The 11,677-nt window shown below is 45.2% G+C and overlaps 1 pseudogene; it reads left to right on the forward strand.

The window, feature by feature from the left end:
• Positions 1–518: 518 nt before the first annotated feature.
• Positions 519–11,055, forward strand: LOC143610635 (uncharacterized; annotated as a pseudogene).
• The last annotated feature ends 622 nt before the right edge of the window (positions 11,056–11,677 follow it).

An 11,677-nucleotide genomic window follows, 5' to 3' on the forward strand; every position in this document is an offset into this window, starting at 1 on the left:
AGGGTAAATGGTGGGTAGATTAGTAAAAATCCAATCAAAAAGCCAAAAGCATTTTTGAAAAGCCCCAAATTGGGGCTTTTGGATTTTTCAAGCCAATCAAAAAGGGCTTTTACATTTGCCAAACACCTTTTTTGTTTATTGGCTTCTTAAAAAAACCAATAAGCCAATTATAAGCATTTTTTAAACTCAATCCCAAACACCCTCTTAATAGTTATAAATATATTTATTTTATGTGTTTGGTTTGTATATATTTTAAACTCATATGGTATAGTTCAAAATAAGGCTTGATAGATGTTTCAGTGTTGTATGAAAAGAGAACATTTGAGGAGAAAGGGCTACCCTTTAATAACAAGAAAATAATTGTTTGTCAACAGGTCCAGTCTTTGGGATGCGAGTAAACAATTTGATAATTACTATGTATTTCAGGAAGACCAAGCAGAGGACTTTTCTAAAGTCTAAAAATATCTTGCAATATCTATATTTCTGCTTTAAATAAATTTCTATTCAAAAGCAAAAAAATGTTATTAAAGTTACTCTTCTTTCCTATTATACTTTTCTCTTCATCCCTTCCTGTTGTTGTTTCTAAACCAGAAGCTCATGCCCTGCTCAAATGGAAAGGCAGCCTCTTAAACCAAAACAATCCTTTGCCATCGTCATGGGTTCAGGATCCAACAACTGATCTGACTGGTGCAAACCAGTCCGTGAGTATCGCACCATGCACCTGGTATGATGTTCATTGCAATGACCGTGACGATGTAACAAAACTCGACCTTTCTAATTCAAGATTGAATGGTACACTTCAAAACTTCACCTTTTCGTCTTTCACTGGTCTAAAACATCTAGAACTTAGACAAAATGACATTTTTGGACCCATCCCAGTTGAGATCAGATATCTTTCTAAGCTAATGTTTCTTGATCTTTTGGATAATCGTTTTTCTGGAGCAATTCCTCAAGAAATGGGCATGCTAACAAATCTTCAGACCCTTTCGTTGCATAGTAACAATCTTGACCATCATATTCCTATTGTTTTAGGAAATTTTACCAAGCTGCATTACCTTCGTCTAGGAAATTTAGACAATCTTGTGAAGGTAATATGTCGTTTAATCTCCTAACGGGACACATCCCATTTGGTCTAGGAAATTTGACTAAATTATGTGAACTGTGCCTTTTTCGAAACAATTTTACGGGTTCCATCTCACCATCTTTAGGAAACTTGAGCTCATTAAGGACATTAAATTTATATGGGAACCAACTTTCTGGTCGAATTCCATACGAATTAGGAAACATGAAGAATCTTATTCTGTTACTTTTGGGCCGCAATGAGCTCATGGGCTCCATCCCAACTTCATTTGGAAACCTAAGCAAGCTTAAGATACTGGATGTTCATGAAAACTTACTTTCAGGTGTGATCCCATCAGAATTTGGAAAATCTGAGTCTGTGATACAATTAGCTTTCAGCCAGAACCAACTTAGTGGTCAAATCCCAGTCTCAATTGGGAGTCTAAGCAAATTAGAACAGTTGTACCTTAATGACAACCAATTTAATGGTTCCATTCCAAAAGAGTTTGGGAAAATTAAACTCTCTTGTTGAGTTGATCTTATTCATTAGTAGGCTAAGTGGTGTGATTCCAAATTCACTTGGTAAGCTAAGAAATTTAGAGCAATTTGCCATTCATGATAATAATTTATCGGGTTATTTTCCTGAAACCATACTCAATTGTAGAAAACTAAGATATTTATTTGACTTTAGGTAACAACTCACTGATGGGTCTCGTCCTTAAATCAATTTGCAACTTGAGATCCTTGAGACTCTTCACCTCGGGAATAACCAACTTAGTGGCCAAATTCCACAATGCCTGGGTAATTTTAGCCACAAGCTTAAAGTATTGTAGTTACGGTTGAACAGGTTGCAGGAATTCATTCCCACAATATTCTTGAAGAATAATAATAATAATCTAAGAAGTCTCAACTTGAATGGAAATCGAATTCAAGGCTCCATTCCAATGACTTCGATCTATTGTAGGAATCTAGCAGTCTTGGATTTGGGAAACAATATGTTAACCGATGGATTCCCGTACTGGATTGATACCCTTCCTGAGATGCAAGTTCTTGTCTTGAGGGGTAATAAACTCACTGGCACATTAGGCACATCCAACTCCAAAACCCAGTTTCCAAAGTTGCGAATTCTTGATCTATCTAGCAATGAGTTAACCCGTCTTTTGCCTTTAAACTACTTCAAGAACTTTAAAGCATTGATGTCCACAGATAGAGCTGCATCAGGAGATCTGTACATGGGAGGACAGTTCTTGTATGATAACAATGGAGATTGTGGTAAAAGGATTGAGATTGGAACTTGAAGAAACACTAAACGGCCCCAGGCAGATTACGGGTAATCTGGGGGTCAGGATGATGTTTCCCACGAGGGGTTAGACCCGGCAAAGATGGTTCTTCTGATAACCTGCAAAACAGACACCGTGAGCTCGTCACTGAGAAGGGGGGGTTCCTCCTTGTGACCACCCTCCGGCGTGAGAATCAGACTAGATTGCTCTTGAATATAAGAATATATTAAGAGATTGCTAGAGCAGATATCAGGTATATGATATAAGACAAGATGATGAGATAAGATCATACCATTGGGGTATTTATAGCCGAAGGTAGGTTTCCAAGAAAGTATGGCCGGCTGAATAGTAATCCTGTTCCACCAACTGTGGCCTACGCACGTGCCATGCTGGTAGTTGGTGAGTAGGCAGCGGCTGACAGTGACCAGGCCGGCTGTGTACTATTCCTGTTCCACCAACTGCCGGCTACGCACGTGGTATGACAGGAGTTGGTGAGTAGGCAGCGGCTAATAGTGATACAGTACAGGAGCATGCTGCTCGCCATACTGTTCAGTGAGCTGTCGTATCTTTGGTCAGATCTTTTGCCCATACCTCGTCAGGTACAGTACAAAAGATCTTCCCGTATCGTACGGACTGGCTCTTTTGGGCGGGAGTATTCCCCCTCCCGCCTCTGTGCGGGATTGTTCCCGGCTTTGCCCATTCCTTCAGGTAACTACTGAATGATTGAGAGCTAAGTGCCTTGTGCGTGTAGCCTTGCTGCGCGGGTGGCCTTCCCTGATGGCTTGTATCCGCAGCTGCGGGGACAGGCAGAGTACTTCACCATTGGGAGGCATTTCCTGCAGGACCAGCTTGCGTACTAAGCGTAAGGACGTCACGTCTCTGAGCATGGTGGGTCCTGCGGATCCAGTTGGTTTCTGCGCAGACGACTCTCTTCAAGGCGAGTCCTGCGGGTCCAACTGGGCTCTGCTGGGACCTACCTCTTCAAGTCCCCCCAGTCCAATTGTTCTTCTCATGAGTGTTTAATAAGGTGAGGTGAACTTTTGGACTTAAGCAAAGGGTTTTGAAAAGGGTTGTTTTAAGGTTTTCCATGGGGATTCTTCCCGCGGAAGTCCTAGTCACTTGCAGAAATTCCCGAGTTTCCTGCTTGATCCTTGGGTATGATGCGGGTAGGTCTGTAACCTCCTCGCAAGTCTGGAGCGTTGAGTCCCACTTGTGTAGATTCTCCATGAGGTTTTGGTAGTTCTGAACATAGTGATCAATTATGTTATAACTACCAGTTCCATCTTGGAGTTTCGAACAATGTAGTTCTCGACGGTCCCGCTATGCGGGGATGTTATTTCCGTTTCCGCAAGCATTGCCCAGAAGATCCTTCTTGCTTTCAATTCCCTGCGGAGCGCTAGGTGTGTGAAGGGTTTTGCCTTGACACTGTAACCGCACTCGTCTTACGGTTACTTTACTTCCAAGGAATTCCTGGCGTCAATTCCCTGCGGGTGCTCAGTATGTGAAGGGTTTTTCCTTTACACTGTACCCGCACCCGTCTTATGGTTACTTGGTTGCCAAGGTATTCCTGGCTTCAATTCCCTGCGGGTGCTAAGTATGTGAAGGGTTTTGCCTTAACACTGTACCCGCACCCGTCTTATGGTTACTTGGTTGCCAAGGTTTTATTGGCTTCAATTCCCTGTAGGTGCTAAGTATGTGAAGGGTTTTGCCTTAACACTGTACCCGCACCCGTCTTATGGTTACTTAGTTGCCAAGGTAAGGGGTATATTCTCGCTTACTTTTGAATCTTTTTGAAATTTAAAAATTTGAAGAGTTGGTGAGGATAAGAACAGTCCAAACCTCTGAAACGTCGTGCGACGGTTTCTTCTGACTGTGTCAGGACGTGCAGAAAGTTATGGTGACGTGACAGTACATGGTCATTCCAGACGCTTTTTCAGGCGCGTGGGCGTGATTTTTCGGGCGCGTGGCCGCGAAATTAATGGTACGCGTCCTTTCAACAGCTGTTGCCAGCTTGCTTTTTGCCACGTGTCATAACACGTCCGTTTCGTGGAGGCTTACCCGCTGGGCCACCCTATTCTGAGCGCCACGCGGCCAGGTAAGGCATTGTTCGACCATCGACCACTAAATGCTGAAACCTCTGCTGGAATTCCTCTAATCTTGTGTTCTGATGAGGAATCCGTAGATGGTCCTCCGCTGGTGCGGAAGAAGAAGGCTGCCGGCGGGAAGGGGAAGGCAAAGGTTGCCTCCACCGCTGATCTGGTGCCTCTATCGGATTCTGAGGCCGAAAGAGAGGAGGTGGCGGGGAACCCTGGTGGTGTCAAGACCACTGCTCCAGAGGCCGAAGCGACCGTCTCTGAGCAGCTAAAGACAACTACGGTGAGTGGCGCGAAGAGGCCGGCTCCATCGGGTTCGTCCCCGCCAGTTCGCTCTTTCAAGCTCAAGAAAACCCCTAAGTACAATCTTGACTTCTTAACTTCATATCTTTCCGCCTATATACTTAATATCTTCTTTGTGCAGGCGTGGATGTTACGGCATTCCAGGGTGGAGCGGGAGGAAGCACCTCCGCACCCATGATGGCAGGCTTGGTCAGCCTACCTGAGGTGGTGACCCAGGCGGTTACGCCTGCATCCGTTGGTTCAGTTGCTCAATCAGTTGAGCCAACTGTTCCATCTGTGATGACGTCTCCGTCGGCTCTCAGTGCCATTTTTACTGAGTCAGTCACTGAGCCGGCGGTGACAACTTCGGCGACGACCACAGCGGCGGTCTCTACGCCTCCGACGTCGGCAGTTTCAGCCGGCCCTTCAGGTATGCTTAGGGCTTCACGCCAACCTCTGCCCCCTTCCCATCTGCCTGACCTCTTGGATGGATTTCCTCTGGGTTCAGGTGATGGGTTTGGCGGCTATCGGCCTGTTATCGACCCTACAGGTGCGTAGGGTTCTTTTGGCCTTTTATATATATATATTTTTTTTATCATCTTTTCCTAACTGCTTTTGTTTTCTTTTGCAGTGTCGGATTCCAATGAAGTGTATGTTCCACGATGGAACATACGCCGAGGAACAACCCTTCGCACCCCTGTGGAGTGCGCCGACTGGGCTCGTCACGCAGCTCCCAGCGGTGCGTTGGGGGAAGCCATGGTCAGCTACCAAGAGGGTAGGCTGACCAATGAGCTTCGGGTTCTCCTCGCCCGGATGCAGCCGCGCGTCGAGCTGCTTTGTCGTGAAAACGACAAGTTAAAAGCAGCTCGTACGCAAGAAGTGGCTCAAGCGCGGGCTGCCCGGGAGGAGAATCGAAGGCTTTCCGCACTGGCTGCGGAAAAGGAGAAGGCCTTCAAGGCCCTCGAGGTTGAAGCTCAGGCCCGTCTAGAGGCCCGTTCCAAGGCTGCCCAAGCTGTTAATGAACAGCTTCGGCTGGCTAAGGAAACGGCGAGGAGCGCAACCGAGAGGGCCACCAAGGCTGAAGCTGTTGCTGAGCCTCTACGCGTGGAGAATGAGGAGCTTAAAGCCAAATTAGAGGCTCTCCAGCAGGCTCATGATGCCTTGGCAATGGAAGACGCCAAGAAACTCCAGGAGATCCTGGACCAGAGGGGGGTGCTTGACCATACCGAGAGGAAGCTAAAGGGCGTCGAAGAGGCTGCGCATAAAGAAGTGTTGCTTGCCAACCTAAACAGAAGTGAAGCCGAACGCGCCCGTAACGAAGCTCAAGCTGCCCTCCAAGAAGCTCTGGTTGCCAAGGATTGGCTTCTTCGAGAAGCGTTGTCTCAGGTATGTTTAACATCGTATATTTACGCTTTTATATGTAAATAGAAAAGGTTTTGATACTTGTATTTTTTCTTGTAGGTTGTGCATCGAGTCTTTACAGAGACATCATACGACGATGCTATGAGCGCAGCCCTCAACGCTTCTCACGAGGATGGGGAAAAGGCCGGCTTCCTGCTTGGTCTAGGGTTCGTTGAGAAAGGCATCCCGCCTTCCAACTTCCCTTTGTACAACATTGATACTGACGCTGCATATGACCAAGCAGTGAATCAATATGCCGCCTTCCCGCATCCGGTGGTGGAGAAGGTGAACGAAGTTGCTGCTGCTGATGATGGGCTCTCCATTCTGAAGACCTTCCTTGAACCGTCACGCTCAACTGATGGTGCGGGTCCGAGTGGAAGTGTTCCTGAAGCCTGATCATGAAGATCCCTTCCCACCACTTGTATAGTTTTAGCTTGTATAGATGTATAGATTTATACTCTTGTAGGCGGGTAGTTACCCAGCCATTCTTGTAATGATTTATTTATGAAATATAAATCTTTGTGCGGATAAGACCGCTACTTCCACTGGATGACTTGCTTTATAAACCTTATATGACTTGCTCATGCATACTTTAGTTTAAATTAGCAATTTTCCAAGTGTTTAGAATAAGTTAACCTTTGAACGTGGTTGATAAAAGGTTGAAGTTTTGCTTCCTCTTTCGTGATTGTGCGGGTAGGACCGTCACTTGCACTTAGTAGGGTGGCTAAACTTTACCTATATCTGACCTGCGTGTAGGTTTTTCCCACCCTTAGAAATTCTGAGTGTTTAGAATAAGTTAACCTTTGAACGTGGTTGATAATAGGTTGAAGTTTTGCTTCCTCCTTCGTGATTGTGCGGGTAGGACCGTCACTTGCACTTGGTAGGATGGCTAAACTTTACCTATATCTGACCTGCGTGTAGGTTTTTCCCATCCTTAGATATTCTGAGTGTTTAGAATAAGTTAACCTTTGAACGTGGTTGATAATAGGTTGAAGTTTTGCTTCCTCCTTCGTGATTGTGCGGGTAGGACCGTCACTTGCACTTGGTAGGATGGCTAAACTTTACCTATATCTGACCTGCGTGTAGGTTTTCCTCATCCTTAGAAATTCTGAGCTTTTTGAAGTCAGCCGTTCGACGCGCGGTTGTTAATAGGTTAGTGTTCAGTTTCCTCTATCATGATTCATGCGGTTAAGACCGACACTTTCATTTAGTGGGATGACTGAACTTTACCTTTAACTGACCGGTGTGTAGGTTTGTCGTTTATTGGGTTTATGCGGGTTTTACCGCCTTCCCCACGCAACGACTTTTTTCGTAATTATGCGTTAAATACCAGCATCAGTGTTGAATAAACCGTTCGACGCGCGGTTGTTAATAGGTTAGTGCAGTTTCCTCTATCATGATTCATGCGGTTAGGACCAGCACTTTCATTTAGTGGGATGACTGAACTTTACCTTTAACTGACCTGCGTGAAGGTTTGTTGCTTTTTTGGGTTTATGCGGGTTTTGCCGCCTTCCCCATGCAACGACTTTTCACGTAATTATGCGGTGAATACCGGCATATCCGTGTGGAAAGTTCATAAAAGTAAATGCAAAATTATCAGCGTCAATGTGATAAGGAGAATCATTTCCATTAGAAGTGGCTCTTGGCCTTTTCTTTACAAGTTTGGAATTGATCTACATGCAAACTGTGTAATTGAGCTCCCTTCCATGTTGTTGGGATGGGAGTACCATCGAGCCGATATGCACTTGGTTCGGGATCTCGTTGTTTACGCAGTATGTAGTCTCCAACATTGAAGCTGCAATTTTATTCGTGTTTTCCCCAACCGGGGTTCTACACGCATCAGCCTGCTCAGCGTTCATTGCGCCACGAGGTGCGCGAGCATCCCATCTTTGACAAATGCTTCGACCATGTCCTTTACGTCTATGCATTCTTCAGTGTCATGGCCTTTTGTCCTGTGAAAATCACAGTATTTGCTCCGATCCGCGTTGTGACGATGTCGGATTATTGGAGGTTTTGGCCATGGGAGCTCCTCTGTGGCGAATATCTCGGTGGCGCTTTTGATGAGTGGCGTCCATCTGGTATTCTGGTTTGACCTTACGTTATCCCTTCCGCCCAACCGATGTTGCAAGCCGGATGAGGTGTCAAAGTTTACCCTTGACTGCCAAATGCCTAGCTTCCGCTTTTTGTTTAGTCGGGCGGTAAGGACGTTGTCTTCTCTTGTCTTCTGGGTATAGAGGTTTGTTCTCTGGGGGAGATCTCTACCCAGTTGCTTCTCCGTTTCCGCAAAGCGTTTTGCTGCTGTCATGATGGCATCCCAAGTGGATGGCATGCCATCTTTACCCGTTAAGGTGCGGATGAGCTCTGGGTCGTTCGCGCCCTGGATAAAAGCAGCGCGAACAAGATCTTCGCTAATTTTACCCAGACTTAGCTTCTTTGAGTTGAAGCGAGTGATGAAGTCAAGCAAAGATTCATCTTTTTCTCGGATGCAATTGAGGATTGTCCATTGCTCCTCGATATACTCTTTGCTGGCTAAAGTGTTGGCTAAACTTCTGCTGGAAGTCTGCCCAATCGTAGATGTGGTTGACCGGTAAACGATCGAACCACGCTCTAGCTGGCCCAACAAGTGTCATTTGGAACATGTAACACCACGTGGGTTCCGTCCAACTACTGACGGTTGCCCCTGCTATGAACCTGTTCAAATGATCATCTGGGTCAGATATACCATCGTAAGTGCCGATGTTGGACATCTGTTTGGCACTTTTCGGGACGATTGCTTCCGCAATGTCCTTTGCAAATTTGGACGTTCCCGCCTTTGCAGCAGTTGGTGTAAATGTTTTGGAGAAGTCCCGATGGTTTCCACCTGTGTTTTTTGGTTTGAAGGCTTCTCCAAAACGCCTTCTCGGTTGGGAGTCCGATTCCTTACGCTTCCCTTTCGCCCGATGACGAGGGTTTGCGTCACTATCGGATTCCTCCGAATCATCGTTTAAGTATTCTTCGAATTCCTCAGGCTGTTGGAGTGAACGTAAGCGTTCATCCAACTCAGCCTGGAATTCTTTTTGACGTGCTTCCGCCCACGCTTTAACTTCATCAAGTGTTTGGCGGGGGAGCCTCGTTCGTTGTCTTTCTAACTGGGCATCGGTGAGTCCAGTGAGCGATTATTTACTGCACTTGCCCCAGCTTGGGTAGCTGGGGTAGTGTTCGTAAAATTTACTACACTTGCCCCGGCTTGAGTAACCGGGGTAGTGTTCGTAAATACTGTGTAGCCGGTATTCTCCCCAGTAGCTGGGGTTGTGGTTACCGGAATTTCTTTAACCATCTTCACAGAAGTTTGAAAAAACTGAAAAGAAATGAAGTTCTAGCTTTTATGCACGGATGGCGCCAATGAAGAAACACTAAACGGCCCCAGGCAGATTACGGGTAATCTGGGGGTCAGGATGATGTTTCCCACGAGGGGTTAGACCCGGCAAAGATGGTTCTTCTGATAACCTGCAAAACAGACACCGTGAGCTCGTCACTGAGAAGGGGGGGGGGGTTCCTCCTTGTGACCACCCTCCGGCGTGAGAATCAGACTAGATTGCTCTTGAATATAAGAATATATTAAGAGATTGCTAGAGCAGATATCAGGTATATGATATAAGACAAGATGATGAGATAAGATCATACCATTGGGGTATTTATAGCCGAAGGTAGGTTTCCAAGAAAGTATGGCCGGCTGAATAGTAATCCTGTTCCACCAACTGTGGCCTACGCACGTGCCATGCTGGTAGTTGGTGAGTAGGCAGCGGCTGACAGTGACCAGGCCGGCTGTGTACTATTCCTGTTCCACCAACTGCCGGCTACGCACGTGGTATGACAGGAGTTGGTGAGTAGGCAGCGGCTAATAGTGATACAGTACAGGAGCATGCTGCTCGCCATACTGTTCAGTGAGCTGTCGTATCTTTGGTCAGATCTTTTGCCCATACCTCGTCAGGTACAGTACAAAAGATCTTCCCGTATCGTACGGACTGGCTCTTTTGGGCGGGAGTATTCCCCCTCCCGCCTCTGTGCGGGATTGTTCCCGGCTTTGCCCATTCCTTCAGGTGACTACTGAATGATTGAGAGCTAAGTGCCTTGTGCGTGTAGCCTTGCTGCGCGGGTGGCCTTCCCTGATGGCTTGTATCCGCAGCTGCGGGGACAGGCAGAGTACTTCACCATTGGGAGGCATTTCCTGCAGGACCAGCTTGCGTACTGCGCGTAAGGACGTCACGTCTCTGAGCATGGTGGGTCCTGCGGATCCAGTTGGTTTCTGCGCAGACGACTCTCTTCAAGGCGAGTCCTGCGGGTCCAACTGGGCTCTGCTGGGACCTACCTCTTCAGAACTACAGAAAATATTAGTCATCTGCACCACTATTGATCTTTCTCTGAATAAATTCGAAGGGGGTATACCTGACCTGATTGGACAGCTAAAAGCCCTTAGGTTTCTTAATTTATCGCATAACTGCCTCTCGAGTAGAATCCCAACACACTTGAGCAACCTCATATTGCTTGAACATTTATATATATCTTCTAATAAGTTGGTTGGTGAAATTCCTGTACAACTTGCAAGTCTAACATTTCTTGCATTTCTAAATGTTTCCCATAATAAGCTTCATGGAGCCATACCTCAAGGTGGAAAATTCAACACGTTTGGAAATAGTTCTTTTCAAGAGAACAATGGATTATGTGGACTCCCATTTACAAAAAAATGTGGAGATGATGGTGTGTCATTCTCTCCTCAACCTGATGAAAATGAAGCTGATACTTTCTTTAATGGTTTTTCTTGGGAATCTATTGTTATCGGATATGGATTTGGGATGCCAATAGGATTGGGTATTGGATGGCTTGTGTTTTATTTGCGAAATCCCAAATGGGTCATCAGGATCACCGAAAGAAAAAAATTTGGAAACGAAGGAATATCATGAAAGATTCATCGAAGTAGAAGATTTGCAACCATTAGAGTGTTGTCGGTAGTTCAAACTAATGGGTCAAGTTCCTGGATCAGAAGCATCCCACTTAAGCTTTGCATTTGAAACTTTAATTTGAATAAAGATCACGTGGAGTCAAGTTTGGTCTATGGCTTCTAGATACCTTGCTTCTTTGAATTTTTCGTTTGTTTAGTTCATTGTCTTTAGTTAGTCTAAGTTATTGTTCGATTAATTTGTATGCATGGAATCAAATAAAATTGTTAGAGCTTCTATTTTGGTCTTAATTGTGTGATCGTTAAAAACTTTTTCATACATGTTTAGTATAAAATCTAGTTTATAGTCATTTATGTTATAGTGAATGGTTTTCATGTAATATGTAACAGTGTTTGTTAGTTACTTTAACACCGTTAAGCGATTATTAGTAGTTAGGCTCACCACTATTAGTTGGTTAAATAAGTAAATAACCATTAGGTAGTTATATAACTGCTTGGTAGTTAATTGACTGTTATTCATGTTGCATAAATAAGGGTGCACATTCAATTGTAAAGAGTGTCTTGTTTGATCAACACAATTTCGTGTTTCGGGTTTCATCTCTTGTTCTTCTTATTGTTACGTTCTT

This window comes from Bidens hawaiensis, unplaced genomic scaffold, assembly GCF_021521415.1.
Source record: "Bidens hawaiensis isolate Kalapana, Puna unplaced genomic scaffold, B.hawaiensis_p1.1 tig00027288_1, whole genome shotgun sequence".
Lineage (NCBI taxonomy): Eukaryota > Viridiplantae > Streptophyta > Magnoliopsida > Asterales > Asteraceae > Bidens > Bidens hawaiensis.